The sequence below is a fragment of the Schistocerca serialis genome, chromosome 6 (assembly GCF_023864345.2).
Source record: "Schistocerca serialis cubense isolate TAMUIC-IGC-003099 chromosome 6, iqSchSeri2.2, whole genome shotgun sequence".
In the NCBI taxonomy this organism is placed as follows: Eukaryota; Metazoa; Arthropoda; class Insecta; order Orthoptera; family Acrididae; genus Schistocerca; species Schistocerca serialis.
Genome location: NC_064643.1, coordinates 657,659,370 through 657,666,787, shown reverse-complemented (window position 1 = coordinate 657,666,787; position 7,418 = coordinate 657,659,370).

Here is a 7,418-nt window from a genome sequence, read left to right as displayed (position 1 = left end):
GGGTACCCTCTGATTCACTACATTCAGACGCGGGTGTGGCCCTTTTCCCGAACCGACAAAAATATGTCGGGTATGGCCCATGTCCAGTGAGAAAATGGATCTGTCCTCGAGTGGGTTCAAAGTATCTCATTTTCAGCCGTTCCCTAAGTTCAAAAGTTCTACGCCCTGTTTCATCCGCCTCCCATAGTTCTTGCCACAATTGCTCGCCCCCTTTGCCGTATCTCACCCTTATCCTCAACCCCAGTTCCTAATATGTCTTCTGTCTTCTTGATGTTCCCTTTCTTGACCCAGAACCACGCAGCCTGCTCTCTAATTTTGATGTCCAGGGGGCAGAGCCCCATTATGACTAATAGGGCTCCCCCTGAAGATGTTCTATAGGCCCCCACAGATCTGAGTATCATATTTCTCTGAACCCTTCTCACTGTCATGTCGGGCACACCCCTCGTGAGCCTGTGTGCCCAGACTCCCGAGCCGTAACCCACTATTGATGTTAAGATACTGTTGTGGTATAAATTTATGAGATGAGGAGGAAGATGAAATCTTTTGTGTCCGATGGAGATGAGATTGTTTAATGTTTGAAGGGCTTTCTGGCTTGCAGTGTCGATGTGTTTCCCGAAGTTTCACCTTTCGTCAACGACCAACCCCAGTGCCTAATAAGTTCGTGGCTTATGGAAAATAATTTGATGCTAAATCAGAGTAAGACTCAGTTTTTACAGTTTCTAACTCACAATTCAACAAGAACCGATATTTTGATGAGACAGAATGGGCATATTATAAGCGAGACGGAACGCTTCAAGGTCCTAGGCGTTCGCATAGATAGTAAGCTGTTGTGGAAAGCCCATGTTCAGGATCTTGTTCAGAAACTAAATGCTGCTTTATTTACCATTAGAACAGTATCTGAAATAAGTGACAGTTCAACACGAAAAGTAATCTACTTCACATATTTTCATACGTTTATGTCATATGCTATTTTTTTTGGGGTAATTCTTCTGATTCAAAAAAGGTATTTTTGGCTCAAAAACGGGCTGTTCGAGCTATATGTGGTGTAAGTTCGAGAACCTCTTGTCGACCCCTATTCAATAGTCTGGGAATTCTGACATTGCCCTCACAGTATATATTTTCTTTAATGTCGTTTGTTCTTAGCAACATTAGCTTATTCCCAAGAGTTAGCAGCTTTCACTCAGTTAATACTAGGCATAAATGAAATCTGCATGTGGAATGCACTCCCTCGACTCTTGTACAGAAAGGAGTGCACTATTCTGCTGCATCCATTTTCAATAAGCTATCACAAGAACTCAAAAATTCTAGCAGTAGTCCAAACACTTTTAAGTCTAAACTGAAGAGTTTCCTCATGGCTCACACCTTCTATTCTGTCGAGGAGCTCCTGGAAGAGCTGAAAAATTAAGCAAATTCCAGTATTACATTATTGATTTTCTTTATTTGAACTAACGAATTATCGCATGAATACGTTTCTTACATTTCGTTTTTTTCTGTTTCTACTATCGTGTTATAATTTCATTTATTGACTCGTTCCATGACCATGGTGACTTCTCCTTAATTTGGTCTCACGGAACAATAAATAAATCAATAAATAAATAAATGATGATTCCTAGGTACCGTGTGTCATGTCGCCGAAGAACAGGTGAGCGCTCAATTTTTACAGTGGAGTTTCTGATTAATAGTCTTTTTAATAATAGGTAAGTAGACTTACTTGGCGATAATTTCATTTTAGTGTTTTGGCACCATAGTTGCAGTTTGTACAAGGCACTTACTATTGTGGGCTCTATGTCCTAGCGGTTACGGCCACCAACCAAAAGGAGGAGGTCATCTGCATATGCTATCACCTCTAGCACTTCTTCACTTTGCTGTAAAGTATCTAATAGCGGCTCCATGTGGGTGACCCAAAACAGGGGTCCTAGGACGGAACCCTGGGGACATCCCTTAGTTATTGATTTTCCAATTCCCCCGCTAGGGGATGATAGCCAGACCTCCCGCTCCTCGCAATAGCTCCTCAGACAGCCAGACCTATTAACTAATGCAACACCCATATAAATAAAAAAATAAGCTAATGTTGTTGTTGTGGTCTTCAGTCCTGAGACTGGTTTGATGCAGCTCTCCATGTTACTCTATCCTGTGCAAGCCTCTTCATCTCCCTGTACCTGCTGCAACCTACATCCTTCTGAATCTGCTTAGTGTATTCATCTCTCAGTCTCCCTCTACTATTTTTACCCTCCACGCTGCCCTGCAGTACTAAATTGGTGATTCCTTGATGCCTCAGAACATGTCCTACACACCGATCCCTTCTTCTAGTCAAGTTGTGCCACAAACTCCTCTTCTCCTCAATTCTATTCAATACCTGCTCGTTAGTTATGTGATCTACCCATCTAATCTTCAGCATTCTTCTGTAGCATTGCATTGGCTCTGAGCACTATAGGACATAACATCTGTGGTCATCAGTCCCCTAGAACTTAGAACTACTTAAACCTAACTAACCTAAGGACAGCACACAACACCCAGCCATCACGAGGCAGAGAAAATCCCTGACCCCGCCGGGAATCGAACCCGGGAACCCGTGCGTGGGAAGCGAGAACGCTACCGCACGACCACGAGATGCGGGCTCTTCTGTAGCACCACATTTCGAAAGCTTCTATTCTCTTCTTGTCCAAACTATTTATCGTACATGTTCCACTTCCATACATGGCTACAGTCCATACAAACACATTCAGAAACGACTTCCTGACACTTAAATCAATATTCGATATTAACAAATTTCTGTTCTTCAGAAACGATTTCCTTGCCACTGCCTGTCTACATTTTATATCCTCTCTACTTCGACCATCATCAGTTATTTTGCTCCCCAAATAGCAAAATTCCTTTACTACTTTAAGTGTCTCATCTCCTAATCTAATTCCCTCAGCATCACCCGACTTAATTCGACTACATTCCATTATCATCGTTTTGCTTTTGTTGATGTTCATCTTATACCGTCCTTTCAAGACACTGTCCATTCCGTTCAACTGCTCTTCGAAGTCCTTTGCTGTCTCTGACAGAATTACAATGTCATCGGCGAACCTCAAAGTTTTTATTTCTTATCCGTGGATTTAAATACCTACTCCGAACTTTTCTTTTGTTTCCTTTATTGCTTGCTCAATATACAGATTGAATAAAAAATGGTTCAAATGGCTCTGAGCACTATGCGACTTAACTTCTGAGGTCATTAGTCGCCTAGAACTTAGAACTAATTAAACCTAACTAACCTAAGGACATCACACACATCCATGTCCGAGGCAGGATTCGAACCTGCGACCGTAGCAGTCCCGCGGTTCCGGACTGCGCGCCTAGAACCACTAGACCACCGCGGCCGGCACAGATTGAATAGCATCGGGGAGAGGCTACAACCCTGTCTCACTCCCTTCCCAACCACTGCCTCCCTTTCATGTCCCCCGACTCTTATAACTGCCATCTGGTTTCTGTACAAATTGTAAATAGCCTTTCGCTCCCTGTATTTTACCCCTGCCACCTTTAGAATTAGAGTACTCGAGTCAACTTTGTCGAAAGCTTTCTGTAAGTCCACAAATGCTAGCAACGTAGGTTAAAAAAAATTAAATAAGTAACAGCGTGTGCGGTGACGGTGCAGGGTGCCTGGCGGAGCTGCTGATGGGCGCGGGCCTGCTGGCGATGTACGTCCTGGAGGAGGTGTGGCACGGCCGCTCCCAGCCGCCTCCGGCCGAGCCGCCGCTGCCGCCTCTGCAGCTGCCGGCGCTGACCGCCGCGCAGCAGAAGGCGGCCGCCCCCGCGCTCGCCGCCGCCCCCGCCTGCCCCTGGCCGCCGGCCAGCCGCATCGCCCCCGCAGACTCCACGCAGCACCTGCTGGCCGCGAACGGCGCCGACGGCAGCGGCGGCGGCGACGCGGGCTGCACGTGGGCTCTGATCCTGGCGCTGGGCGTGCACTCACTGCTGGAGGGCGTGGCGCTGGGCCTGCAGGCGACGGCGCGCGACGCCTGGCTGCTGCTGGCCGCGCTGTCCGCGCACGCCGTGCCGCTGCTGCTCTGCGTCGGCGCCAAGGTCAGCCGCGCCGCGCTCTGCCCTGCCTGCCCTGCTCGCCAGACTCACACGAGCGACTCTCTGGTCGAAACTGACCACTTGAGGTGCATGCGTCTTTCGTGCCTTTCTGTAAATCAGCAACCAATCAAAAATCGAATGAGTCTCTGATGTCAAGGATCTATAGAGTGTGCCGGGTGTGGAGTTCTAAATTTCCGAGTATGCTGCACACTGCGCACGCACAGAAACAGGGGCGTACGGTGGCTCAAAAATGGTTCAAATGGCTCTGAGCACTATGCGACTTAACTTGTGAGGTCATCAGTCCCGTAGAAATTAGAACTACTTAAACCTAACTAACCTAAGGACATCACACACATCTACGCCCGAGGCAGCATTCGAACCTACATATCTACATTTATACTCCGCAAGCCACCCAACGGTGTGTGGGGAAGAGCACTTTACGTGCCACCGTCATTACATCCCTCTCCGTTCCTCTAGAGACCTACTGTACCCGGCTGTTAGAAGGGGGGCAAGTTCTTTCAAATACTCTTGCGAATACATAGAAAGATAGATCCCTTATCATTTAGCTACAAAATAGCTGGTCAGCAACTGGAAGCAGTTAATTCCATAAATTATCTGGGACTACGCATTAGGAGTGATTTAAAATGGAATGATCATAAAAAGTTGATCGGCGGTAAAGCAGATGCCAGACTGAGATTCATTGGAAGAATCCTAAGGAAATGCAGTCCGAAAACAAAGGAAGTAGGTTACAGTACACTTGTTCACCCACTGCTTGAATACTGCTCAGCAGTGTGGGATCCGTACCAGATAGGGTTGATAGAAGAGATAGAGAAGATCCAACGGAGAGCAGCGCGCTTCGTTACAGGATCATTTAGTAATTGCGAAAGTGTTACGGAGATGATAGATAAACTCCAGTGGAAGACTCTGAAGGCGAGAGGCTCAGTAGCTCGGTACGGGCTTTTGTTGAAGTTTCGAGGACATGCCTTCACTGAGGATTCAAGCAGTGTATTGCTCCCTCCTACGTATATCTCGCGAAGAGACCATGAGGATAAAATCAGAGAGATTAGAGCCCACACAGAGGCATACCGACAATCCTTCTTTCCACGAACAATAGGAGACTGGAATAGAAGGGAGAACCGATAGACGTACTCAAGGTACCCTCCGCCACACACCGTCAGGCGGCTTGCGGAGTATGGATGTAGATGTAGATGTAGATGTACTCTGTGTAGAATCGAATTGGTATCCCGTCAGGTCCAGTGGACTTTCCTCTGTTGAGTGATTTCAGTTGCTTTCCTATTCCTCGGACACTTATTTCGATGTCAGCCATTTTTTCGTTTGTGCGAGGATTTAGAGAAGGAACTGCAGTGCGGTCTTCCTCTGTGAAACAGCTTTGGAAAAAGGTGTTTAGTCTTTCAGCTTTACGCGTGTCATCCTCTGTTTCAATGCCATCATAATCCCAGAGTGTCTGGATGTGCTGTTTCGAGCTACTTACTGATTTGACGTAAGACCAGAACTTCCTAGGATTTTCTGTCAAGTTGGTACATAGAATTTTACTTTAGAATTCACTGAATGCTTCATGCATTGCCCTCCTTGCGCTAACTTTGACATCGTTTAGCTTCTGTTTGTCTGAGAGGTTTTGGCTGCGTTTAAACTTGCAGTGAAGCTCTCTTTCCTTTCGCAGTAGTTTCCTAACTTTGTTGTTGAAGCACGGTGGGTTTTTCCCGTCCCTCACACTTTTACTCGGCATGTACCTGTCTAAAACGCATTTTACGATTGCCTTGAACTTTTTCCATAAACACTCAGCATTGTCAGTGTCGGAACAGAAATTTTCGTTTTGATCTTTTAGGTAGTCTGAAATCTACCTCCCATTACTCTTGCTAAACAGATAAATCTTCCTACCTGCAACGGCCTTATGATCACTGATTCCCTGCGCTTACAGAGTCGAAAAGTTCGGGTCTGTTTGTTATGAGTAAGTCCAAGATGTTATCTCCACGAGTCGGTTCTCTGTTTAATTGCTCGAGGTAGTTTTCGGATAGTGCACTCAGTATAATGTCACTCGATGCCCTGTCCCTACCACCCGTCCTAAACATCTGAGTGTCTCAGTCTATATCTGGTAAATTGAAATCTCCACCTAAGACCGTAACGTGCTGAGGAAATTTATGTGAAATGTATTCCAGATTTTCTCTCAGTTCTCCTGCCACTAATGCTGCTGAGTCGGGAGGTCGGTATAAGGAGCCAATTATTAACCTAGCTCGGTTGTTGACTATAGCCTCCACCGATAATAATTCACAGGAACTATCCACTTCTATTTCACTACAGGGTAAACTACTACTAACAGCGACAAACACGCCACCACCGGTTGCATGCAATCTATCCTTTCTAAACACCGTCTGTGCCTTTGTAAAAATTTCGGCAGAATTTATCTCTGGCTTCAGCCAGCTTTCCGTACCTATAACGATTTCAGCTTCGATGCTTTCTATCAGCGCTTGAAGTTCCGGTACTTTACCAACGCAGATTCGACGGTTTACAATTACAATACCGATTGCTACTTGGTCCCCGCATGTCCTGACTTCACCCCGCACCTTTTGAGGCTGTTGACCTTTCTGTACTTGCCCAAGGCCATCTAACCTAAAAATCCGCCGAGTCCACGCCACACAACCCCTGCTACCCGTGTAGCCGCTTGCTGCGTGTAGTGGACTCCTGACCTATCCAGCGGAACCCGAAACCCCACCACCCTATGGCGCAAGTCGAGCAATCTGCAGCCCATACTGTCTCAGAACCGTCTCAGCTTCTGATTCAGACCCTCCACTCGGCTCTGTACCAAAGGTCCGCAGTCAGTCCTGTCGACGATGTTGCAGATGGTGAGCTCTGCTTTCATCCCGCTAGCGAGCGAGACTGGCAGTTTCCACCAAATCAGATAGCCGCCGGAAGCCAGAGAGGATTTCCTTCTATCCATAGCGACACGCATCATTGGTGCCGACATGAGCGACCACCTGCAGATGGGTGCACCTGCGACCGTAGCGGTTGCGCGGTTCCAGCGCCTAGAACCGCTCAGCACCCACAACGGCCGGCCGTACGGTGGCCTCCGCTGATATAGGGAATTAACCTATTCGCATCAAGCTCAGTCCTCTTATATAAATCGAATCTGCCTTCTTAATCTTCATTGTGTTGTTTGTTTTGTTTTCATGACTCATTGAAAAGTTACACAAGCTCCATGTATTTTTCCTACTAGTGTTCTCCTACAAGGGAGACGAGACATCTGAAAGCAAAAAATCGTCTACATTTTACAGAGGAGAAGTCTACACTATGTGTAAATAAGAATGTAAACAGATAAACTTGTTTCAATCAAAATGGTT